At 43.1% G+C, this 26,328-nt stretch overlaps 1 protein-coding gene across 1 annotated transcript in view; it reads left to right on the forward strand.

Annotated features, from left to right (window-relative positions):
* The window catches only part of FAM241B (family with sequence similarity 241 member B), a 231,648-nt gene that overhangs the window by 33,218 nt on the left and 172,102 nt on the right, over positions 1 to 26,328 (forward strand). Inside the window, exons 2-3 of the mRNA XM_045514223.2 lie at positions 22,578 to 22,735; positions 23,227 to 23,437. The gene's annotated coding sequence lies outside the window, so the exon portion shown is untranslated. The remainder of the gene's footprint in view (positions 1 to 22,577; positions 22,736 to 23,226; positions 23,438 to 26,328) is intronic.

The raw sequence follows: 26,328 nt of genomic DNA on the forward strand, positions 1-26,328 counted from the left end.
TGCTTGGAGGGTGAAATTACCTCTAAGGCAGAGAGAGGGTGAATATGCTTGGGAGCCAGGGAGAGGTGGCTCTAGGAATGCATGGAGATAGAGGTGCTGTGCTCAGCGTCTCAGCTAGTATGCTGTTGGCAGAGGCTTCCTCCCTTGATGCCTGGGGACTGAAGCTAGAGGTCAGGTTCAGGATCAACAAAAGGACCGGCCAAGACTCCTGAGTTCCAAGTTTTGCTGTTGCTCCTCCCTTAGGTCACAGCTTGCTCTGAACTTGTCTTCTAGTCATAAGAATGAAAACTTTAGGTCCATTTAACAGATAGAAAAGTCGAAGCCCAGAAAGGGAAAGTGACTCATCCAAGGTCACACAGCAAGTTGTAGCAGAACCACATGGAACTCAGTATTAATCCTAGTATTAGATTCTCCCTTGCACCTGTTGCCTCTCTTTGATGGGGGGAAAATATTTTGTCAAGGCAAAAACCAGACATCCCAAAACATAGAAAATAGAAGTCCTGGGTCTGTGAGGAATGACAGGGTCAGAGTAGAAAAAGGATAGTGACCCCATCTCCCAGTGTCAAGAGGAGCCAATGTCCACTTACGCTTTATCTCTCTGCTTTCCACTCCATCCCCTTGCCTTGCATGATTTCCATCCTGCACATCAGGAACTGATGCTTCCCTAAGGGCTACAGGGCCCAGCCTGGCTTCGTGGAGGGAACCCTGACCATAAGGGATCAAAGAACCCGTACTGATCCCCACAACCAGGACCTTCATCCCTCAGCGGCCCTCAGATGAGAAACGAAGGCGGGACTCATCTTGGCTCAACCTGGGTCAAGTGGCTCATGGGTACAGAGGAAAGCTGCAGGGCAAGCTTCCTGCACCAGGGAAGATTCTGGGGATATTTGGGGACCTTCTTGACTGGGAGAGAATTCTGGCACCAGCTTAGAATTCTTATCCAGCTTCCCCAGCGCTCCTCCTGCTCAGGGTTCTCCAGGGCTTGCAGGCCGCCAACAGTCCCGCTTTGCGCAAAACACAGTTAGGGCGAGGAGCGCGCAGCGGCCGGGGCAGCGGTCTCCTTGGGGCACTCAAAAACTCTCTGCAGCCCTTCTTCTGGTCAGAAGGGCGGGGCCGGAGGTGGAGGAGTCCTTGAGGGTTAGAGGTCAAGGATACACGTACCCCCTTTCCGCTGCAGAGGACGCACAGACCCCCTCTCCAAAGTTAACTCCTGTGCTTTTGGAGGCGGAGGCGCAGGCTGTGATAACTCAGTGCGCACTGGCGGTTATTTGTGAAGCGGCTCTTCCAGCCGGGAGCAGAGCCTGTTCCTGAAGCCCCCGGCCCGTCGCTGCCTGTAAGGCCTCTGGGAACCCCGCAACCCTCGACTCTCCGGAGACCTAGGCTTGCCTAGAGGCTGAGGGGCCCCAGGAGAGAGGCGATAGCCTGACGTCTGGAGACCGCGGGTAGATTGGAAAGGAAGGAAGGCAGCGGTCCGCCCTACTGCCTTCTCGTTGGCGGGGGGATTCTTAGCAGTGCCTGGGGGCTCTTTGAGAAATAAGCTGGGGGAGGGTGGCCACAGGAAGCTGAATAGCTAATAGCTTGCCAGTGGAGGGGGCTTCTTTCTCTCGCCTTCGTCTCGGAGCTGAAAGAGGGGAAGACAAAAATCTGGCGAGCGAGCTGCCCGGGCCGAGACTGGCCACTTCAAACAGCCCTTCAAACAAAAGGAGACGACGAAAAGAAAGCCCCACCTGTCTCCAGTGTTTGCTAAAATAATAATAAATAGATTTCGCTTAATAAATAATTACAAGAGATTGTAAAGTGGAGTGCTTTGGAAAACATCTACCACGGGAGTCCCACAGCCAGCCATCACCTGCTCCCAAGGCGGGCAACTTTATTGTTAAGCCACCCCCCAACTAGTTCGCCTCTGATAAACTCTCCTTCGTTTTCACAATGACTGTTTACTCATAGTTAGCACAATATTACCTTTGCCGTGATAAACCCAGAGTGGGGAGACCTGGCCCCTGGCCCCTGGGCACACCTGTCCTAGAAGCTGACACATGGATTTGGCACGGAGCAGGCCTCCCCCCGGGATTTCTCCCGTGTACATTGGCCCAGTTGCCACCCATTTATAACAGGTTGGCTGCAAGGCCTATCTCAGTCCTATTTGTCTTCTTTTATTGAAAGCATATGGTCTCCAGGGGCTCACCAGCCCCATATTTCATCTGCCGGGAGCTGGGGCGCTTCCGCAGGCTGGTGCTGCCCTGCGCGCTGCTCCCCACCCAACTGCTGCTGCGCCAGCTGAGGGTTTGGCGGAGGTGGGGTGGGGAGAGAGATAAGGCAGGCTCCTCATTCGCTTTGGGAGAGAAGCCATCCCCTCAGAGACTCCCCCTCCCCGGCTCAGGGACCTCGTGCGCTCTTGAATGGGTAGCTAGTTCTTTTTCTTGGGTAGGTGAGAGGGCGCCATATGCCACCCCCCAGGGCGCACGAAGGAGCTGCGGTCCAGGGAATCCTCTAACAAAAGGAAGAGAGGGCCCGGGACCCCAGGAGCATCCGAGGTCTTTATTTGCAGATCCCCCTCCCTGCCCAGGGCCGCCTCGCCCCCCCCCCCCCCCCGAGAGTCCATAGCTCGCACGCAGCTCCTGGAAACAAAGTGTCTACATTATCTCGCCGCCGGCGGAGACAGTGAATGCGTGAAAAGGTGCATTGCGCACCAAGACACCTGTTGAAGCGGCGCCTCTTCTCAGCGCTTCTCTCTGCTCTGCCCTGGGTCAGGAGGGAGTGGGGGTGGGAGGAGGGAGAGATACTGTGATTTGTGGCGACATATGTTGAGCAGATCGGTGTGTACTCTTCACAGGGACACATGCACCCTCGCTCCCATACACACCCCGCGAGAAGGAGCAGCTGCTCTCCTCACCTTCTCCTGACATAATACCTGGGCCAGGCGCTTTAGAGTCGCCTTTTGAGACTCCAGCTCTCCCCCACCCTCTCTGCCTTCCGCCCCCACCCGCCGTCCCAATCTTGGCAGCTTCGCTGTAGGACTTTATTGTCAAATTTAACAGATGCGCATTTGTTCCCAGCGCCCCGGCCTCAAACACACACACACACAAACACACACACACACACACACACACACACACACACACACACACACACACACACACACACACACACACAGCCAAACACAGAAAACGCGACCGATGACACAGATGCTGAGCGTGACATGTCCATATGCCCGGTCCGCGCCCGCCGGGGCTGGGGAAACAAACAGCGCTGTGTAATTTTCCCTCCCCAGAAAGGAAGAAACGGAAACCGCCAGGAGGCCGTGAGGCCATCTCCAGGCACTTCCAATTTTGCGCTTGCCCTTTGCCGCCGTGGCGCAGTGCGCGGCGCGGCGCTGGGGTCCAGGAGGGCGCAAGGATGTGGACTCAGAGCGCAGACGGAAAGGCTGCGGGAAAGGGGTCCCTGGGAGAATTGAGAGAGCCAGAAGCTCTGCAGGTGCGGGTTGGGCACTACCTGATCTCTGGGCCTTCGCTTGACCTCTGGGCTTTTAAACTCCTGGGTAGTGAAGACGCCTCAGTCCTCCCGAGATTCCCATGAGTGGGCATCCACCTGAGGCGCACTAGGGCTGGAGAAGGCCACTTGGCACACTTCGCCAGGCTGCTTATCCCCTCTACTGGTGGCGCTAATAGAGCATGATGAGAATAGCATTCAGTGTGGAGTAGGGACCTGGCTCTGCCACTATCACTGTGCCACCCTGAGTGAATTATTTCACCTGGGCCTCGGTAATCCCCTCTATTAAAGGGGAAAAGCTGTGGAAGAAATACTTCGTAATTTTCTTTTCAAGTTTTGCAAAATTTGGATGTTTTGGATAGCAATGGGCCTTAAGCTGTGAGTGGAAGAAACCCAAAGAGTGCAACTCCCCTCCCTCAATGCCCACATTCTGTTTCTGGATCTGAATTTCTAGCTAATGGGTCTTTCACCAACAGTTGAGGGCCTAGGGGCAGTGATGGTCCTGAGGAAAGACAGGCACTGAGGGGTTTAGGAAGCTATCTTCTTCCCCTCCATCTTTCAGCTTTCAGGGCATAGGAACCTTTGGGCCACTCTGATACTCGGTGATAGGCATGCCTGCTGATGCCCAGTTTTCAGACCTTCATTTCTTCCAATGCTGGGATGGATTGGGGAGGCTGGGTGGTGGGTGTATTGCTCTTAAGCCCCTTGGTCTCACCAAGCCTGTTTCTGGAGAAAAATATGCCTCCTCCCATCCTCATTGTAAGCTTGGATGAGCTCTGCTTATTCCAAAGGAGAGATAGAGACAGCCTCCCTCAGCCTTACATAAATTTTCTTACTTTCTGTGTCTTTTTTGACTGAATGTGGCTCTACCATTTCTGAGATCCACTGGCCCAAGGAAGGGGGCAGTCTTCTTTAGGAGAAGTCTCCTTTGTAGAAATCAGGGCTTGTGCTGGCAGGGGAGCCCTCTGCCTGGTGGTCCCTCTGTTTCCCAGTCCTTGTGTCCCCTTCCCAACCGGCTCCTTGGGGATTCTGTCTAGGCAAAGGCAATCAAAACCAAAGGGTGTCGGAACTGCTATGAGTTGGGGGTGAATGCACCTCATTTCTTTAGTTCACCGTGGATACCCCTCCACCAGTCATCAGATTGGGAAAGCAGTAAGGGGACAGGGGTAGCAGGTGGGGAGGGTCAAGAATGAATTCTAGATCAACTCAGTGGAGAAGCAATAGAATGTAATGCAATGCAGTTTTCCATGCAGTACTTAATAACATTAATATCCATACAGAACTTTGAAGAAGGCAGATCTCCCTCTCACACAACATGTGAGGGGGCCAGGAAGGGATTTTTCTTGTCCCCATTTTACTCCTGAGTAGTCTACTGCTCAAGGTCATAGACCTGAGTCTGGAACTCCTCTTCCCTGTGTCCTCTCCAGCCAGCTGTCAGGGAATCTTCATTTTGTCGCCCTTGGCCCCCTACCCACTGCCCACACTCCAGGATCTTCATCCTGCCAGGCTCTGGAGCCCTCTGGAGGTGGGCAGATCTCAGCCAGGTCTGTAGGGACACAGGAGTTGAAGGGTTTGAAAACAATAAATAACAGACTTTCCCCTTCTCTCTTGTCTTTCTCTTTCTGTGCTTCCACAAGCCTTCCCTAGCTCCCCGAAATGCTGTGGACACAGGGCCAGGTTTGTAGGACTTTGAGAATTGGCGCCTTCTTAAATTGTGTGCCCAAGGCACCCCATTTAGCTCACCGCAGCCCCAGCTGTGCTGTGAGGGCAGTAAGCTGCATATCCTTCTTTGCTTAGACTGTAAAGCAGGTGGGCTCAATTTTTTTTTATTATTATGTGGCACTATCAGAAAACTATGTTAAGCAGATTCTTCAAAATATGTTAGTATTTGTTAATCCTTCACATATTATGTACAATATAAAACATATGCAAAATATGACTTACTATAAATTATAGATGTCTTTCTGTGCCAGCCAGCATTAATAGTGGAAAAGAGAATGCGATTTTGAGCCAGGCATCCTGGGTTCCATTTTGGACTTCTGCACTTAGTAGCTGTGTTAGTAACTTTGGCCAATTGACTCAACCTCTCTGAGGCGCCTCCTATAAAACGGGGATAATAATAGAGAACCTACCTCATGGGGCTTAAATGATCTAATTCATGTGCTCTGTTTTTATGAATACAATGTAATACATAAATTATAAAAAGTATCTCCAAAGAAATTTGCACCCAAGAAATAAAAATAAATATAACTGGAAGTTCTAATATGTGACTCTCCTCATGCTCCCCTGTCTGGGCAACCCACTGCTGTCTTAGCAACCTAAATAGAGGAATCATCAACAGTTATGACATAGGTTTATATTTGATGGGCTCTTTATCACCCATTGTTATTTCTTAGCACATGAGTGAGGCAACATGGTCAGAAATCTGCAAACTACTTCTATGAAGAAACTGAGGCTTTAGAGAGCTGATGTGACTCATCCAAAGACACCCAACTTATATTGTGAAGTGGGAATAAGAATCTAGGTCTTCTGACCCCAAGTCTGTGCTTCATTCACCCTGGCTCTCTGTTACACTCTGGGTCCCACTTACGAGCTGGTTGTAAAACCATCTCAGATAGACTCTTGCCGAACAACTACCAATGAAGGAGGTATGGGCTAATCAATGAGCTGGTGGTGTGTGCATATGGCTCATTTACTCTTGTCCAGCAGAAACCATAGTGGGCTTGGAGGCCCCTGGCATGTGATCTTATTTGGTGGTTGGGTACACTTTGCAGATGTAAGTATAGAGGGAAGAACTTTTGTGCAGACCTTCAATTCTTCACAGGAAGCTACAAATCAGATTCCTGTCAATGCAATTGCCCAGACACCAAGATGGCCCCAGGTCAATTGGGCACACCTTACCTCTGCCCCATAAATGTTTACAAAGAGTCATTATGAGAGGGTGGTGGCCAGCTGTTTCCTACAGTCACAGAGGTTAGACCCAGAGGAAGTGGTTTGAATTAGAAAAGCAGAGATTTATACTATTTATGACTATTTCTTCCCCAAATAAACATGGTAAGAGTCCTCTTCAGATGAGGTGGAATCCTCTCTGTAAAGACCTCCCGTTCTCTGGCCTGGAATGGTTATGCAGTCTGCTTAGAGGCCAGGAGATGGACTGATGACCTTAGGAGACCGCATCCATCCCCATGATTTCACCACCATGAATAGTTAGGCTGACAATTCAGTTGTATAGAACACACTTGGGGAGTCACCTGTCACAGAAGCCCTTCAAGATCATGGGTGGAATTCATTACTATAGTTCTTTAAAAAAATTTTTTTTGAAGTATAGTCAGTTTACAATGTTGTGTTAACTGTAATTGTGTAAATTCTGGTGTACAGCATAGTGATTCAGATATATATATCTGAATATATATATATATATATATATATATATTCCTTTTCATATTAGTTTTCATTATAGGCTATTACAAAGTATTGAATATAGTTCCTTGTGCTATACAGTAGAACCTTGTTGTTTATCTGTTTTATATATAATAGTTAGTATCTGCAGATCCTGAACTCCCAAATTATCCCTCTACTCCCCCATTCCCCCAGTAACCATAAGTTTGTTTTCTATGTTTATGAGTCTGTTTCTGTTTTGTAAATAAGTTCATTTGTGTCTTTTTTTAGATTCCACATGTAAGTGATATCATATGGTATTTTTCTTTCTCTTTCTGACTTACTTCACTTAGAATGAGAATCTCCAAGTCCATTGATGTTGCTGCAAATGGCATTATTTTATTCTTTTTTTTAATGGATGAGTAGTATCTTCTTTACCCAATCATCTGTCCATGGACATTTAGGTTGCTTCCATATCTTGGCTATTGTAAATATAATTATTATAGTTCTTAACCTGAGTAAATTGTAAATAATACTAGTCCCCTTCTGAAGAATTACAGAACCATAGCTCAAACCCATGATGTGCTAGGTGTTGTGAGAAATATCAATAACCAGAAAGACTGTCACTAGCATGTGGTCTCCAGCACTAAGTTGACAAATGATTGGGACCTGAGGCTCAGAAAGGAAATATGTCTTGTTCAAGGTCACACTACAAGTGTGGCCAAGTCAGAACCCAAGTCTCTTTCGACCATCTCGTGATCAAGTCCCGGAGCCATTGCTCTTTGTTGCTCTTGTTTGGTACCCATCCTTCTCTGCCTGGTGTGTGGAGGTCCTTTGTCCTATGTCTCCCTTAATAGAGGAAGAGCTCCTTGAGGACAGTGGCTGTGTCATGTTGAGAATTTAGCAAGGATGTTGTAAATGGGCCCAGGTAGGTGAAGGTTATGTGAGACCTGAGCATCTGGGCAGCCAGCAGGAAGTTGGCAGGATATGGAATGAGTGGAAGAGTCTAATTGGACCCATACTGCTGTTGTAAACTCTGATGCAAGCAATGGATCCAAAGCTGTGGGGACGAAGGAGGCGGATAAGGGGAAACATTTTCCTCTAAGGGCACAACCTGGAAGTTGTGTGCATTACTTCTCCTTATGTTTTGATCAACCAGTGCTTAATCTCATGGCTTAATATAGCTGCAAGGGAGACTGGAAATGTAGTCTGAAGTCTGGGTGAACACATGCCCAGCTGCATATTGGAAATCTATTACCAACAGTCTTTATCAAACTTAGTTATTAGAAAATATGAACTTTTCCTCCTTAGATTGCAGTAGAGATCCTTAATGTAGTGTCCATCCCCCTAGCCTAGGGGCTCCCAAGGATTGTGAAACCTGAAAGTTGGTAGATAATGTTCTGTGTGTACATACATCTTTCTGAGAAGATTCAGAGATTCATCAGGTTATCTAAGGTGTCTACGGCCTCCTTTCCCGAACATTAAGAGCTAGTTGTCTAAAGGTTGCTGAGAAATTTGGACAAGTAATACTATCTCTATGATTTTTTTCATGAGAGGTCTCTTCTCTTCTATAGAGATGTTCCAAGGCCCTGAGTGAATAAAGAGCTTTGAATAAAATTGTGACAAACCAAAAGAAGGACTTTCAGTCATTCTGCACACATTTACTGAGGACTGAAGAGGGGAAAGTGCTGTGCTCAGCACTAGGAATAAATCCAGTCTTTGCCTCAAGAGCTCAGAGTCTAATTGTAGACAGGTACCTAGACTAGGAATTATACACCTTCTGTATCTGCTCCTCCAGGTCAGGCCCTCTGGTAGCCCAGAAGTCTGAAAATTTAACAAATCCTCCAGGTGCTTTTGATATGAAGCCAGAGTTGGGGCGAGGCCACAGGTGACTAGCTTATAAGCTTTTGGTGAGGTGACTGCAGGCAAAGATGCAGGAACCAAAGCTAGCAGGAAGAGTCCTCGGCTCTGGGTTCTAACTCCCACTCTGTGGAACTGTAGACTGCTCCCTCATTCATGAAGAGGGGGTTGAGAGAATGATCAAGAGCAGACTCGGGAGTCATCGAGGCAAGTTTGAATCCAGGCTATGGATGCATCTTAATCTCTTTGTAATGTTGGACTAATCACTTAACTTCTCTGGCTTTGATTCTTTCATCTACAAAATGGATGCAGTAATAGTGCTCACATGTAAGGTTGTTCTTCGTTTGAATAAGCTAATAGATGTCTAGCACTTAGAATAGTGCCCAGCTCGCAGAAAGGGCAATGCTTTATTGAGGGTTATTGTGTGCTGGCCACTGGGACAGTGACAGGGATGCACAAGAGAGCAAAATGCACAGTCCCTCATGGGGCTGACGGCCATCTACTTAAGGAGGTGTATGTTAACAAAGCAGTCATATGAATAGATGATGACAAACCCTGGAGAGAGCTCTGAGTGGCAAGCTTTAAGGTGCAATGGAAGCTTGAGATCAGGGAAGGTATTCTAGAGAGAGGACCAACATGCTTAAGGCCTGAAGCTGGAAGAAGCGTGACATATTTGGTAAAGGGAAAGGGCCTTGTGGATGGAGCACAGAGTAGGAGGGAGAGAGGTTTGAGATGAAGCTGGAGGGCTAGCAGGGCTCTGTTTGGTAGGGCTGGGCCCTGCAGGTCTTCATGTATATTTACCCTGAGAGCAATCGGAAGCCACTGAGTGGTTCTGACATGCGGACTGACATGTTCATAATGTATGTTTATGAAGGGATCAGTGTGTGTGAGAAGAGTGGATTGGCATAAACAGAGGGGTAGCCAAGAGGCTTGTCCATGTGAGACGGTGGGGCTTGACTGGTGTCAGGGCATGGAGAGAAATGGGTGGATTTAACTGAGAGAGGGAAAGTGGGCAGAGTCTGGCACTAGATCAAATATGGGGCATTAGGGAGGGAATAATAGAAAGAATGGGGCATTTTTCAGTGAGATGGAGATCATCAGCAGACATGTCATGTTTGGTGCCTTTGAGATGTCCAGATGGAGATGGATGAATGGACTATTGGCCACACGTGTCTTGGTGGAAGTGTGGGCTAGAGATGTTTATGTGTAAGTTATCTGGGTATAGCCAGTGTTTGGGTGTAGATGAAACAGTTTAGGGAAAGAGCATAGAGTGAAAAGAGAAGGGCGTAAGAACGAGGTCTTAGGAACTCCAACCTTTAAAGGTAAGAGAGGAGGAAACCCTAAGGAGATTGCAGGGCTGTGGCCAGAGAGGGAGGTGGACAAGCAGGAAGGTGTGTTGTCCTTAAGGCAAGGGAAGGGTGTCTTAATTCTGCCTGGAGTAAGACACAAGGTATGAAGCAGCTTAGGGGACAGTTGAGTGTTTCAAATGGATGTAAGAGAGCATTGTCATTACAAATGTAGTGCTGTGAGTGAAAGTGTTGTACAAACAACAGAGGGCTGTGCAAATGCATGAGACTTAGGTTACTAGCCACTAATGTGTGATGAGAACTCAGAGTACAGTGCAGGGAGACACTATGGAATTCATCCCTAATTTTGTTTTGTTAGCTACTTTTTGATGGTCCGTATTTTACACTCTGGGAAATGCCATGAGGACATTAGAGAAAGTCTGGAAACAGGATGAGGGAGAAAGACTGGGAGAAAGCAGGAGGTGATGGTTCTGAAATACTAAAATACGCAGTTTTTTCAAAGCCATGTCTTAGGGGAAAAAGTTGTTTCCACTTCTCCAGAGGCTTTTCCTGGCATTTCAGCTCCAACATAAATCTCTTGTCTTAGGATGCCCACGTTGCATTGTGTATGATGAAGGAGCTCATGTCAGAGAAAGGAAGGTGAGGGATTGGACACAGGATCATGGGATGCAGTAGTTATTTTACATGTGGCACCTTTGAGAAGCTGCTGGCCTAACGGAGTGTTGGACTGAGCTACTGAAGGCTCCCCTGAGTCAGGAAGGATGGGACACCATCCTCTGGAACATAGCATACATTCTTTGTTTGTCTGTTTGTTTATTGAGATACAGTTGAGGTACAATACTATGCTAGTTTCAGGTGTACTACATAGTGATTTGACATTTGCATATATTATGAAGTGATCACCTTGGTAAGTCTAGTAACCATCTATCTCCATGTAAAATTACTGCAATATTACTGACCATATTCCTTATGCTGTATGTGACATTCCCATGGCTTATTTATTTAATAACTGGAGGCTTTTACCTCTTAATTCCTTTCAGCTATTTCAACCCTTCCCACCCTCCTCTCATCTGGCAACCAACCCCGTATTCTCTGTATCTATGAGTCTGTTTTCACTTTGCTTTATTTGTTTTGTTATTTTAGATTCTACATTTAAGTGAGACCATAGGTAATTTGTCTTTCTACCTGACTTATTTCAATTAGCATAATACCCTCTGGATCCATCTATGTTGTCACAAATTGCAAGGTCTCTCTTTTTTATGGCCGAGTAATATTCCATTGTGTCTGTCTGTCTGTCTGTCTATCGATCTATCTACCTACCTACCTACCTATCTGTCTTCCTGATCCACTCATCTAGTGGCAGACACTTAAGTTGTTTCCGTATCTTGGCTATTGTAAATAATGCTGCAATGGACATTAGTGTGCACATGTCTTCAAATTAGTGTTTCTGTTTTCTTTGGGTAAATACCCAAAAGTGAAATTTCTAGATCATATGGAAGTTTGATTTTTAATTTTTTGAAGAACCTCTGTACTGTTTTCCATAGTGACTGACACTACAATGCCCACCAACAGTGCATTAGGGTTCCCTTTTCTCCACATGTTCACCAACACTTGTTATTTGTTGTCTTTTTGGTGATAACCATTCTGACAGGTGTGAGGTAATATCTCACTGTGGTTTTGATTTGCATTTCCCTGATGATTAGTGATGTTGAACATCTTTTCATGTCTGTTGCCCATCTCTATGTCTTCTTTGGCAGACATGGTATACATTCTAAATCAACAATCTATGTGGTGCTATGTACTCAGTAGGGTAGAACGTATGAGTCCAGGAATCAAGAGAGTGGGAGCAGGAGTAGCCCTATTCTCTGTCACTCTCAATGGCCCTCTTGGGGAATTTAGCTTTCTGCCCCTGCCATTTTGGGCATGCAGACCCCAAGAACCCAAAGGGAGAGTGCTCCCACAGGAGATAGAACATGAGTGCATGGAATTAAAAGTTAAGGTTGCAGCCTTGGCGTATCAAGCTCCTTGAATTGGGAAGATGAGTCATCACCTTGTCAGGAGTAGTTGATTTCAATCCCCAGAATGATATAGGACAGCTGTTACAAAGTAGAGGCAAGGAGTAATAGGTTTGCTACCCAGATGATCCGCTTGGATGCATCTTGGAACTCTCTTGCCCATTTTTGGTGTTAGAGGGACAAGTGTAGCAGCCACAGCCTGAGTAGTGCATGGTGATAGGGGCTCAGACCTCTCCAGGATGAGGGTCAGGTCATGCCACCAGGTAGACCACTGAGACCAGGAGAGATGCTATCTAGGAAATCTAGAATGAATAGAAAAGAAGGGAGATTATATGTGTCAGTTGTAGCCCAAGATCAAATATGAAGCTGGTATTGTTTTCTTCTAGTTGATGCCTTCATTTTCTGTGTTCCCCCCATGAAATAAAAACTTCCCAGAATTCTAGAGAAGGTGCACTCAGAACTTATACAAAGAAGTTAATCCGAGATCTGAGCAGCACGACAGTGGACCGTAGTGGATGCTGCAGTGATGCTTCATCCAGATCACACTTTAGCAATGAAGGACTTAACTCTTCTAGATGCTAGGAGTGCCTTTGGCTGTCAGCCCTCTTCAGAGATTGCCTCAGGTTAGTATAGGTGCTGTGTTCCCTTCTTGCAGCAGCCTGCATCTGATGACTGGTCAAAGTGGAACATACATATTCATTCCCATCACCCCAACTTGGGATAGCCTTAAGGACCGTCCCAGCTTCAGAGCTTTCTTGGGTAGAATGAGGCCTTTGTTGAGAAAATGCCTGAGTCCAACTTAACCCCCTTCCCAATCCTGCTTTCTTCCTCTTCTTTGGCCTCCACAGATATTGGTCCTAAGAGAACTCTCGCATAAACTCCCTGCACAGTAATCTCCGCCTCACAGTCTGCTTCCTGAGGAAGCTGACTTGAGACGTTGCTTTGCAGATTTAATGTTTTGGAGATAATACAGAAGCACTGAACTTTTAGAGCTGGAAGGGATCATAAGGATAATCTAGTGATAATTCAACTACCTCTTATAAATGAGGACCCCAAAATTCAAGAGTAGACTGTGACTTGCCTGAAGTTAGAGGCTGGATCTAATTACTCCTAGCCTTCTGCTTGCCTCAGGTTATCCAAGGATTGGCTTCCTGATTTGACCTATTATGACTCCTTTAAATCTTGGTTTGACACAATGGCTAGCAAATTATAGCCAGCCACCCATTTTTATAAATAAAGTTTAATTGAAAGACAGCTATGCTCATTAATTTAGGTGCTACAACAGCAGAATTAAGTAGTCACACAGAGACTTTATGACCCACAGTGCCTAAAATATTTACTAACTGGCCCTCTACCAAAAAGTTTACCCAAAAACCTGATCACTGTTTTAACACATGAATCAGTCAAGGTCTAGTCAGAAAAACAGAAAGTACTCTAGGGAATTTAATATAGGAAATTGGTCAAGCAGGTGTTGGAAGCAAAAAGTACCTGAAGGTGAAAAGCAAAAAGGTTACACCAAGGGGACACAAGGTAATAGCTACAGGAAGCAGCTGCAGCCTCTTGGACTGGGGGCTAGGATCTGCAAGTTCAGAGCAAGGATTCTGTGGAGCTCAGAGCTCTGAGGAAGGGTGTTGGCAGGTGCTGATACTGCTAGCTAAGGGTGGGTGATGAGACTGGTGCTGAGATTGTCAAAGGAAACCGGGGCATTCGTGCTAGAATCAGTTTCTATTGTTAGGGCCAGTGCTGGGGCAAAGCTGACAAGACACTCCAGCAAATGGGGAGGAATAAGTCCCTTCTCACCTCTTCTTGTCTCCCGGTCTCCCTCCAGTCTCCCCTGTTGTCAAAATCTTACAGAAAATTGGCAGGCAAAGCAGGTATATGGTTTACACAGTCAGTTCCAGCAGAGCAGAGCATAGAAGGAGCTGAGAAATAGAAACACAATGACCTGCCCTGTAGGCCAGGATGATGTCAGAGCCACCAGTTAGCTATAGCCTCAAGCTCTCCCCAGGCATGGCATCACTGGAGAAGGAAGAGGGTGTCAGGAGAAATGCCCTGTTAGACTTGCCCTGCTTGGGCCCTGGAGGTCCTCTCGTATTTATAGGTACGTCACAAGGAAAATGGTTAGACTAATGGGTCTAACTGAGTCAAAGATGTGCTTTAAGGACTGTTGGGATAATCCTATGTCCTAATAAAGAAACATTCTCTTCCGCCCCAGGGTAAGTCTTGCCAAATATATCTGCTTCCTTCATGGCTCAAATTAGTCTTATGACTCTCATTAGCTCTGATTCATCTGACTGGGGTTGTATGTTCACCTCTGAACCAATCACTAGGACAGGAGGAATGAGATGCTCTGACTGGCTTAGCCTGGGCCACTTGCTCCATCCCTGGACTATTGGGTATGAGGGTGAGGAGGGGAAGTGAGGGGTTTGAGTCAGGTGGACTCAGAATAGGGAAGGAGGAGTTCCCTCAAAGTCAAGTCAGTGTAGAGTGTGTGCTTAGCAAGCATGAGGTCCTGGGTTCAATCCCTGGTACCTCCATTTAAAATAAATAAATATACCTAACCAACCCCCCCCCCCCAAAAAAAAAAAAAAAGAAAAGAAAGAAAGAAGGTATGGCCAGACTACTATGAGCTGCCCTGGCTGTGCAGGGCTAAGCCCACCTCCTTCTGCTGTGAGATCCGACAGCTTCCCAGCAGGCAGCAACATCTCTGGAATAGTCCCTGCTTTCCCTGAGATCCCCCTTTGCCATTCCCCGGCTCTGCTCTGAGTTGCAGGGAGCTGACCCTCATGGGCTGTGTTTCCTGGGCTCTAGGGCAGAACTGGTTTCTGCCTGGGATTAGCCAGTAGGAGACCCTGGTGGGAGAGTAAAGGGTGGGAACAAGAGAAATCAGGCAATTTCTCACCTGTCCTATCTAAGGCGACATCTCCAGCAGCAAATTTACCAATTAAGTTTTTTCACTTCTCTTCCGTGGCTCTGGTCTTTCACCACTGTGCATGACATTATTGGTAGGTTTTTCATTGATGGCCTTTATCAGGTTGAAGAAGTTCTCTTCTATTTCTAGTTCACTTAGATTTTAAATCATGAATAGCTGTTGAATTTTATCAAATACACTTTGTGTGTCTATTGAAATGATTGTGTACTTTTTGTCCTTTATTCTTTAATGTGGTGAATTATATTGATTGCTTTTTAAAAAAATGTTAAACCAACCTTGCAGTGCTGGGATAAACTTTACTGGTCATGATGTATTATCCTTTTTATACATTGCTGTAATTGATTTGCTAATGTTGTGGTAAGGACTTTTACATCTATGTTCAGGAAGGATATTGGTCTATAATTTTCTTTTTTTTTTAACATTTTTTATTGATTTATAATAATTTTACAATGTTGTGTCAAATTCCAGTGTTCAGCACAATTTTTCAGTTATTCATGGACATATACACACTCATTGTCACATTTTTTTCTCTGTGAGTTATCATAACATTTTGTGTATATTTCTCTGTGCTATACAGTGTAGTCTATTCTACAGTTTTGAAATCCCAGTCTATCCCTTCCCACCCTCCACCCCCCTGGTAACCACAAGTCTGTATTCTCTGTCTGTGAGTCTATTTCTGTCCTTTATTTATGCTTTGTTTTTGTTTGTTTGTTTGTTTGTGTTTGTTTTTGTTTTTTAGATTCCACATATGAGCGATCTCATATGGTATTTTTCTTTCTCTTTCTGGCTTACTTCACTTAGAATGACATTCTCCAGGAGCATCCATGTTGCTGCAAATGGCATTATGTTGTCGGTTTTTATGGCTGAGTAGTATTCCATTGTATAAATATACCACATCTTCTTTATCCAGTCACCTGTTGATGGACATTTAGGCTGTTTCCATGTTGGTCTATAATTTTCTTGTGTTGTTTTTGTCAGGTTTTGTTATCGAAGTTTTCCTGGCCATAAAATTCATAAAAATGAATTGGCAGGCTATGTCAGTTATCAGTGTATTGCCTTTCAACTCCAAATCCATTCTTTGCCTGCTGTATGTTAAAAGAGATGGTCATGCAAGTATTTCTGCTTTGTCAGCTGGCACCACATTAAGCCTTGTCAGTAGAGGGTGCTGGAGGGACACTGGAGGAGAAAAGGATTTTCTCTTGCTGCAGAGTGAGCTCGCTGTGCTTAGCTAGATCAGCATGGTGGCTTCTCCACCTCCATGTTCCTGTGGCACATGGCAGCCAGCCATCTTCCTGGGTACCTCCTCAGGTGGCTTGGCAGTGGAGTGCTGCCAGTGAGGTACCTCCCCATAAATGGCCACCCCAGCAACTTTGTAGCAAGTTCCAAGGTGTGACACCTCACTGTGGATGACTTCCCTCTGCATCCCAAGGGGCAGGTTTCCATCAAGTCACAGGGCACCTCTGGCACCTCAGCAACCTCTCCACCATCCAGTGAGCCACGCCACATCCTCTTCAGTGAGGTCAGGATTTCGGCCCAGGGATTATGATTATCCAGGCTCAGCTCCCAGGAATAGTGGGTACTCACTGTGTTTGCTATTCCTATATTCTTTAGGGCTCTCTTTAACTCTTACTAGGCAATTTCCCCCCTTTCCTCCCCATCTCCTGTTAATACTTCTTTATGTTAAACTTTAGATTACCATTCGAATTACCATTTGGCTTCTGTCTCCTGATGGGACCCTGAATGAGACAGAGGTGCTTGCTTCTCTTCTATTTTCCAAAAGAGTGTTTAAAATTGATATTATTTCATCCTTAAAATTTGTTCACAATACTTCTTCAGTGTTCTTTTAAGGTCTGCAGTATCCCTGGTGATATGACATTTAATTCCTGATGCTGGTATTTGGTATTCTCTCTTCCTGACAAGTCTAGTTAGGGGTTTATTAACTTCATTAGCCTTTTCAAGGAAAAAACTTTGTCTTTATTTTCTTTTTTGTCTCTTTCCATTTCATTGAATTCTGCTCTTCATTATTATTTTTTCTTCTATTTACACAAGGTTGAATTTTTTTCCGTTTACTTCTTTTTCTAGCTTCTTAACATGGAAACCTAGATAATTGATTATTTTACAATATAGGCATTTAAAGTGGTACGTTCCCCTCTAAACACTGCTTTATCTGCGTACTACAGATTTTGATATGTTGTGTTTTCATTAGCACTCCAGTTCAAAATATTTTCTTATTTCTCTTGTGACTTTTTTCTCTGACTCATGGGTTATATAAAAGTATGTTATTTTAATTTCTAATTATTTGTCCCTTAATATCTTATTCTTTATTGGTTTCTAATTTAATTCCTTTGTGACCAGAGAAATATTCTATAAATGTTTAACCTTTTGACTCTATTAAAACTTACATATGGTCTTTCTTAAATACTCCATATGCACTTGAAATTAATTTATATTTTGTGGTTGTTGGATGGTAGCATTCTGCAAATGTCAGTTAGGTCAAATTGGGTGATAGTGTTGTTCAGATCTTCTATATCCTTGGGTTTTCTTTTCTTTTCTTTTCTTTTTTTTCCTGCTTCAGTCAATTAACAAATGAAGGGTGTTAAAATTGTTGGCTAAAATTATGGATTTCTCTAAACTTTCTTTTGTTCTGTCAGTTTGGTTTCATAAATGTTGAAATTCTGTTATTAAGTTCATGCATTTTAGGAACTGGTATATCTTGTTAATTAATTGTCATTTTTAATATCATCAGATGGTCCCCTGTATCTCTCATCATAAGCTCTGTCTTTAAATCTACATTGTCTGACATTAATATAGCCACATCAAGTTTCCTCTGTTTAGCGTTTGCAGTGTATGTCTCTTTCCATCCATTTAATTTCCATCTATTTGTATTTTTATATTTAAATTGTCTCTCTTATAGACAGTATGTATTTGGCCTTTAAAAAAAATCTAGTCTCTTCTGACAACATCTACCTTTTAATTGGAGTGTGTAACGCATTTATCTCTAATGTAATTGTTGGTGTGGTCTTTTATTTGTTCCTTCAATTTTTTCCCTTCATTTTCCCTTTACTATGTTCTTCTGAGTCAATCAAATATTTTTTAGTATTTCACCTCATTTCCTCTATTGGCCTCTTAATTCTATGCCTTTTCATTAGTTTTATTATTTCCTTCTAAAAGTATGAGGCCATTTACCTGTCCCCTCCATCCTTTGTGCTATATTTGTGATATATTTTACTTCTTCATGTTATAAACCTATCGTACATTATTATCATTTTTGCTTTTCTTATATTGTTGTTACTTTTGCTTTAAAGAGTTTATTCTAAGAAAGTCAGAAGAATGAAAAATAAATACCGACAACATAATGCCATTTGCAGCAACATGGATGCTCCTGGAGAATGTCATTCTAAGTGAAGTAAGCCAGAAAGAGAAAGAAAAATACCATATGAGATCGCTCATATGTAGAATCTAAAAAACAAAAACACAAACAAACAAACAAACAAAAACAAAGTGTAAATACAGGACAGAAATAGACTCACAGACAGAGAATACAGACTTGTGGTTACCAGAGGGGTGGAGGGTGGGAAGGGATAGACTGGGATTTCAAAATTGTAGAATAGATAAACAAGATTACACTGTATAGCACAGAGAAATATACACAAAATGTTATGATAACTCACAGAGAAAAAAATGTGACAATGAGTGTGTATATGTCCATGAATAACTGAAAAATTGTGCTGAACACTGGAATTTGACACAACATTGTAAAATGATTATAAATCAATAAAAAATGTTAAAAATATATATATATAAATTAAAATAAATAAATAAATAGCTTGTTTTTTGGACAGCAAAGGAAACCATAAACAAATTATATGCATGTTATATGATTTGTTACTGTCTTGCAGGTCCCTGATATTTTGTTTAGTTTTTTCAATATTTTTTCTGTCTGTTCTTCAAATTAACTAATTTCCCTGGCTTTTCTGCTGCCATCTCTGTTCTCATTAGATCATAGCAAGAGTACATAATATTAGCAGAATGATTTATCACTGATAGTGTTACTCATGATCATTTAGCTAAGGTAGTATTTGTCAGATTTCTCCATTGTAGTTATCTTTTCCCCTCTTCCATGCTGTATTCTTTGGAAGCAAGTCACTAAGTGCAGTCCACACTTTTCTTTTTCTTTTTTTTCAAAAGAAGGAAACAAGGAACAAATAGAAAAAAATTTTATTGGCAGAGTAAGATTTAACATATCAATAATTACCTTAAACATAAAACCTCCTAGAACTAGTAAGTGAATTCAGCAAGGTTGCAGAATACATGATAAACATAAAAAAATCAATTCTATTTCTATATACTAGCAATGACCATGTGGTAACTGAAATTAAAAATGAAATACCATTTACAATAATGCACACACAAAAATAAAATATTTGCATATGAATCTAGCAGAACACATATGGGACTGGTAGTTGAATGCTGATGAAAGACTATCTAAATAAATGGAGAGACATACCATGTTTATGGAATATTCTACATAGTAAAGATGTCAGTTCTTCCCAGATTGATATACAGGCTTAACATAATTCCTATCAAAACCCCAGAAAGATTTTTTTTGTAGATTATTCTAAAATTTATATGAAATGGCAAAGGAACTAGAATAGCTGAAACAGTTTTGGAAAACGGGACTGATATTAAGTCTACTTGATTTCCAGACTTATTATATAGCTACAATAATTAAGACTGTGCAATATTGGTGGAGGGATAGACATACAAATCAGTGGAACAGAATAGAGAACCCAGAAATAGGCCCACACTAATATGCTTAAGTGGTTTTTAATAAAGGTGTAAAAGCAATTCAATGGAGGAGAGATAGCCTTCTCAACAAATGGCGCTGGAGCAAGTAGGCATTCATGGGCAAAACAAAACAAACAAAACTTTAAACTTGCAACCTAAGTCATGTTTTATACAGAAATTAATTCAAGATAAATTCTGAACTTAAGTGTAAACATAGAATTATAAAACTTGTAGAAAAAATTCCTCATGATCTAGACAAAAAGCTTTTAGACCTGATACTAAAAGGAAGACTCATAAGAGAAAAAGTGGATAAATTGGATTTTATCAAAATTAACAAATTTTCTCTGTGAAAAATCCTGTTAAAAGAATGAAAAGACAAGCAATAGAGTGAGAAAATATTTGCAAAGCCTATATCCAGCAAAGGACTAGTACCTAGAATACATACAGAACTCTAAAACTAAACAGTAAAAAAGCAAACAATTCAATTAGAAAATGGACAAAAGACATGAACAGCTATTTCACCAAAGAAGATGTACAGATGGCAAATAAGATGTGAAAAGATGTATAATATAATTGATCATCAGGAAATGCAAATTTAAACCACAATAAGATATACCTATAAACCTGTAAGAATGGCCAAATAAAAAATAGTGACAATGCTAAATTTCTGTGAGCATGACGAGAAACTAGTATCTTATACATTGCTGGTGGGAATATAAAATGATATAGCCACTTCGGAAAACAGTTTAGCAATTTCTTATAAAACTAATATATAAGTATCATACAATTCAGCAATCTGGGTATTTGTCCCAGGGAAATGTAGACTTATGTTCACACAAAAATCTGTACATGAATCCTAATAGTAGTGTGAGGGAAAACTGTTTTCTTTCTATCCTCAGAATAGTCAGCTTGATACTGCTGATCACCAAATGTAGGGGGAAGGGGTTCCTTCACCAAGCAATTCAGCGACACCAGCTTGGTGTCTTTCAACTCAGTTCAGTTTTGACACCATCTACCTGGCATTAGCATCAGATCCCACAGGTTAAAGACTCAGTCCCACAAGACTGTCCCCTTGACACCTCTGAAGCCAATCACAATTTCAGGTTGTTATCTGTACTTCTGACTGACTGACTACTGGTTCAATTAATTTATTATAGAAGCTCATAGAACTCAGGAAAATAGTTTACTTACTAGACTACCGGTTTATTATAAAAAGATATAGCCCAGGAATAGCCAGATAGAAGAGATGCATAAGGCAACGTGTGTGGGAAGGGGTGCAGAGCTTCCATGCCCTCTGTGGGTGTACCTCCCTCCCAGCACTTCCACGTGTTCGCCAACCTGAAAGCTCCCTAAACCCCATCCTTTTGGGTTTTTATGGAAGCTTCACAGCATGTGCACACTTGATTAAATCATGGTATATTGGTGATTGATTCAATCTCCAGCTCCTCACCCCTCCTCAGAAGTCTAGGGGAAGGGCTGAAAGTTCCAACCCTCTAATGACATGGTTGGTTCCCCTGGCTCAGGAGTGGTTGAAAGAGACTTGTTATATGCATAATGAAAGACACCTTTATGTCTCTTATCACTTAGGAAATTTCAAGAGTTTAGGAACTCAGTATCAGAAAAGAGGATGATCAAATACATATTTCTTATTATAAATCACAATATGACAAGTAGCTTTATTCCTAATAGCCCCAAACTGGAAACAACCCACTTGTCCTCAATTAATGAGTGGTCAAACTGTGGTATATCCATAGTGTGGAATACTACTCAGCAATGAAAAGGAATGAGCTATTGATAACAACAACCTGATGACTCTCCAGATAATTCTCTGGAGTGAAAAAAGCCAATTCCAAAAGATTACATACTATATGATTCCATTATATAATATTTCTTGAAATGACAAAATTATGGAAATGGAAAACAGACGTGTGGTTGTCAAAGATTAAGCAAGAAGTGTGTCTATAAAAGGACAACATGAGAAATTCTTGTGGTGATAGAAATGTTCTGTATCTTGACTATGTTAGTGTCCAGTGTCCTGGTGTGATATTATACTAGAGTTCTGTAAAATGTTACCATTGGAGGAAATTGGAAGATAATCTGCAATTATCTTAAAATATAAAGTTTAAGAAGAACTATATCTGCTTGAATTTATTGGGGATCTAGCAAAGTAGTTATGGTAAATTTTAAAATGACTACAAATTCCTCCTATTCACAACCTTTTACATGGTGACAGTGCTGCTTCTTCCATTAAGGGATGAGGATCTATGTTTCCATCCCTTGAAACTGGAATGAAGAGTCTATTTCTGATGTGCATTGACCAACAGAACACTAGCAAACATGATGCAAGCAGAAGTTTGTAAGCACTTGTTCATTAGGACTTACTCTTTTTGCTGAACTTAGAACCCTGAAACCATAATATGAATGGGCCTGAGCTAGCCAGCTGGAGAGTCCATATGGAGGAGAACCAAAGCTCCCTGGCCAACTGCCTGCAAACTACCAGGGGTATGAATGAGTTAGCATCAGAATGAAAAATTTCTCTCATCAACTAGTGGATTACCTTGAAGTAAAATTTGTATGGAGAAGGAAAATTAAATGCTTAATTCATTCCTTTATTTACCGGTTCTTGGAATCATGAATTAGTGTCCTAGTGTGGTGAATTTGTATTGAGTTAACCTTGCTAAGCTAGCACGATGTTTCTTAGATTTCCCTCCCTGCAGAATTCAGGTTAGTGTGCACTACAGTAGACATTTTGTACCAGACTTGGAAGGCAGAAGTGTAGCAGCAGCCATATGTATTTTTTGTCCACAGGGTTCTCCACAACAAAAGTCAAGGAAGGGGACCATGCAGCTTATCCACATTGCTGTTTACCTGCTGCCTAAGCTTATCTGTGTGGGCCAGGAGCCAGGCCTGCAGCTACTCTAGATGCTACCAGATGTTCCTCAGCTTCTCTAACTCCTGGACTAGAGGTGTGTTTAACTCCATGATGAAGGCTTACTTTAAGCGAAGTCTGATTTCCAATCCTGTCTCCTTCTTCTCCTTATTGGAAACCATTTTTACTAGTTCTTGATTTATCCTTCCATTGTTAAAAGTGTAAGCAAATTTATCTATCTATCTATTAATCAAACATCATCAAAGCTTGAGGCTTGGAGGTGGTGAAAGATTGATGTGGGTGCCAGTTTATCTTAGCTCCATCACCTCATGTCCACCTTCCCTCCCCACCTGCCTGCCTGTGGACTTCAGGCTCCAGCAGCTGACTTGGAAGCAATAGCCATTTGGAGAGCGTAACCAACTCCCACAACTGAGTATGGTTAAGTCCCTATGATAAATCCTTTATTATAAATATCTTCTGGTGGGTTCTGCCTCTTTGATTGAACTCTGACAGATATATCTAGAAACTTCCAAAGTAATGATTTTTTAAAATAACTAATGAATTTATGGTTGGGACTTCTGATTTCAGCTTCAACATGTAAAGGGCTTGGAAGCCATCATTCTGCATCTACAACAAGAAAAAAAGTGAACAAACTGAAAATCGGCAACTTTTTTTAGACCCATCAGAGCATTGAGGTCACAGGGCACACCACTACCTTCAAATCTGGAGACAGATGAATAGAGAGAATTACAGTCAGAATCAGCATACCTAGAGCAGAAACTGCTGGAGCCACAAACAGGTAGGTACACTTAAATGGTAATTTTGACCAATTGTTGGAGGCTGAGTGTGGATTAGCTTGAAAGTAAGACACGCTAGGCTTAGGGGAGTCCCCATACTTTCGTAGGTTTTACCTTCTGGAACCCCACTGAGTTCTCAAGGTAAAGATCTAAGAAAAATCCTCTTGAGAATCCAGAGGGTTCTCCATAACAAAGACCTCTCTCCAAGAGAGAGTCTTAGCTGCCTAGGGAAGGGCAGTTGGCCAACTCCAGCCCCCTCTAGTCCTCCTTTCTCACTTAAGAGGAGTAGAAAAAAGCTAAGAAATCTTCTAAGGTCGTAGCCTATGGACTCAGGCCCACTAAAGGACTGAGATTTAATCTAAGGGCTGTGTAATGGCTCCCCTCTCCAACCTCACTTCAGCAGGTCTCTAGTATAACAGTGGATTATAACTGCAAGAGCTACAAGACACAGATTCTATTTAAGAAGGAGTTTTAAAACCCTTGAAATAAATCTCTGCGGTTAACCCACAACCTTGATGTGTAGTGAAGTTCTTCTGCTTCATTTGTTTTTTATTTTTAGATCTTGCTTTAAAATTTATTGATTTAATTTTATTTTATAATTCTGTAAGACATTTAAGTGGCTCCAAAGTCAAAACCGTAGAACAAGTTACTTTAAGTGAAGTCTAATTTCCAATCCTGTCTCCTTCTTCTCCTTATTGGAAACCATTTTTACTAGTTTTTTTTTCCTACCCCCTACCCCCTTGGCAACCACAAGTTTGTGTTTTATTTCTATGAGTCTGTTTCTGTTCTGTATTTTTTTTTATAGATTCCGCATATGAGCAATCTCATATGGTATTTTTCTTTCTCTTTCTGGCTTACTTCACTTAGAATGACATTCTCCAGGAACATCCATGTTGCTGCAAATGGCGTTATGTTGTTGGTTTTTATGGCATTTTTACTAGTTTTTGATATCCTTCCATTGTTATAAGTGTAAGCAAATTTATCTACCTATTAATTAATTAATTAAATTGTTTGTATTAATATTCTTCCTTTTCTTAGATAAAAGACACCATATTATACATTGTTCTATACTTTGTTTTTTCACGTGGCAATTATCATTCCATGGTTGTGTATCTGTAACCAGATTTTGAATGAGCTAGACTTGCTAGGATGCAGATAGAAAGCAGTTACATATATCATTTCTCCCCATTTAAACTGGCTCTCCCATCTCATTCTTCCTTGACCCTGGATGAAACCTCTGGCTGTACTCAGGGCTTTCTCAATCACTAACAGGTAATGAATAGTACCTAAACTGTATTTAGGCCTTCTCCCTTCCCTCAGCTCAGACCTACAGCAGGTTGGGAGCCCTGCAGTGGGACAGGTGTGCTTGTGGGAGGTGTGATCAACTTCTCTCTTCTCTTCCTTCTCCTGCCCACCTCCCTAGCTGCTGGTTTGTACCCCAGAGTGGGAAGAACCAGAGAAGTTCTTGCTTGGCCGCTGTGGTTGTCCCCTGGTGCTAGTGCTCTCTGGCTGTAGCTCTTTCCAGATGCTGGTCATCCTGCTTTAAAAGTAGCTTCCTGGGTTCTTTGGAAACCATCCCTTTCACTAAGGAGTTCTCACCTACAGTTTCCTTGCCACAGACATTGTCTCCATTTGCTTTGCTGTATAAGACCCCTATCTGCCCTGTGGTTTCTGGGAGTCACCTAGTTCCTTCATGGTCTCAAGGTGACCCCTGGCTTCCTTCTTCAGGCTCTACATAAAGTCACATTGTAGGGACCATCCTGACACTTAACTCTCTGTGAGCTTGGGAGAGGAATTCCCTGGGATCAAGACTAATGTAGGACTGCTGCCTTAAAGGTACATCCAGGTTGCAGTAGTTGGTGTCCAATTTCTCTGAAAGCATCTGAGCCAGGCAGCACATGGTGCTCCCAGACCCTCCCTCCCCAGAGCAGGTCCCGTCCACCTGTGTGCCCTTGTCAGCCTCCTGCAGTCAGATGCCCTCTCCATGCTCAGCCCCACTGGCCTTCTCAGGGAGCTTACTGCCTTCCCAGGGCTGTCCGATGGCTCCGTGCCCAGCTGCTGCCCCTGCTCCTATCATATACCCGGAGGAGGAGGCCGGGCTTACCCCTCGCCCTGAGGCTGAGACTGGCCAGGTGCCCAATGAGGCTTTCTGGTTCCAGACTCACAGCCCCGTGAGCTGAAGACCACATCTCAGGGTATCAGAGAGGGCTTGTCCTGGGAGAGCAGAGTGATGGGTGTTTAAAATTAAGACAAGGGCAGAGATGGCAAAAGTGGGTCCTGGACTGGGCACCTGAGGTCAGATCTGGCCCTATAACTGCCAGGGGTTGGGAGATTCCCCTGCCCTATTTAGCTTTAATTTCCCTCACTGTAAAACTAGGTAGGAGATCAAGTCTAGTTCATGGTTTTGTTGGAAGATTTAAAAGAGAATGTGTAAAGATGCTCATTAGTGGTGAATGTCATTTGGGATGAACACAGGATTTACTAAGCTTGGCCTGGCCCAGATTTACTCATTTCTGGTTCCTTTTGGTTTTTTGGTTATAGCAGGAGGGCTTGCACTGGCTTTTTCTGCCTCACCGAGAGCCTGATTTCTTCACATTCAGTAGCTGAATTTCCCTTCTCTGCCTGTATCTACTTGCAATATGGCTTATTAGTTTAGGGTTCTGCCTTGCAAAGAAATCATTCTTTACAGTTAATAATCCAAGGATGTAATTGCAAATGATGCTCTGGGAGATGGCAAGGCAGGTGCCCTGCACAGGGTGGACCATGTTGTGTTGACAGAGGTGTGTGTGCAAGACAGTGTCCCAACTGTTACTCCCAGGACAAATACTTCCAGGACAAACAATTCCTGTGTCAGGGTGGGCAGGAGGACCCTTATGAAGTGTGAGCAGTGAGG

The sequence above is a fragment of the Camelus bactrianus genome, chromosome 11, assembly GCF_048773025.1.
Source record: "Camelus bactrianus isolate YW-2024 breed Bactrian camel chromosome 11, ASM4877302v1, whole genome shotgun sequence".
Classification (NCBI taxonomy): domain Eukaryota; kingdom Metazoa; phylum Chordata; class Mammalia; order Artiodactyla; family Camelidae; genus Camelus; species Camelus bactrianus.